This window comes from Neoarius graeffei, chromosome 14, assembly GCF_027579695.1.
Source record: "Neoarius graeffei isolate fNeoGra1 chromosome 14, fNeoGra1.pri, whole genome shotgun sequence".
NCBI classification, from domain to species: Eukaryota; Metazoa; Chordata; class Actinopteri; order Siluriformes; family Ariidae; genus Neoarius; species Neoarius graeffei.
The window spans coordinates 41,548,070-41,548,860 of record NC_083582.1 but is presented as its reverse complement, the minus strand read 5'-3'; positions in this window follow the sequence as shown (position 1 = coordinate 41,548,860).

The following is a 791-nucleotide window of genomic DNA, read 5'->3' as shown; positions in this document are numbered from 1 at the left end:
AGCTCGGGACAGGCGATATCACCGACTTTCTTTTCGATCCGATACCAAGCAATACTAAGCCTAATCTCTCAATGACGGCCCCATGTGGACAGTTGAGGGTTACACCTGGAGGACGCTCTGGACCAGGGGTGGGCAATTATTTTTCACAAGGTGCCACATGAGAAACCAAAATTATGTCAGAGGGCCACGATAAATTTAGGTTGTCACCTTTTTAATATAGGGTGAATTCAGGTAAATTGGGCCACTTTTTTTTGCAAACTTGGAAAGCCCCCCCCCCGCCTTTTAGGGGTACACCAGCCCATCCCCTTACCCTCAGGGAGGCGTTTTAGAGTACCAAATGCCATTAAAAACCTATACAAGAAATCGTTTGTTCCCAATGCAGTTAATATGATAAACAAAGTGGGAATTGTATCCAACACATAGGCAACTTTTGCAAACCAAGATGAGTCTTGTTTTATTTATTTAATCATTTATTTATTGGAGTAGTATTCCTTACTATTTCATCTCATCTCATCTCATTATCTCATCTCATCTCATCATCTCTAGCCGCTTTATCCTGTTCTACAGGGTCGCAGGCAAGCTGGAGCCTATCCCAGCTGACTACGGGCGAAAGGCGGGGTACACCCTGGACAAGTCGCCAGGTCATCACAGGGCTGACACATAGACACAGACAACCATTTGCACTCACACCTACGGTCAATTTAGAGTCACCAGTTAACCTAACCTGCATGTCTTTGGACTGTGGGGGAAACCGGAGCACCCGGAGGAAACCCACGCGGACACGGGGAGAA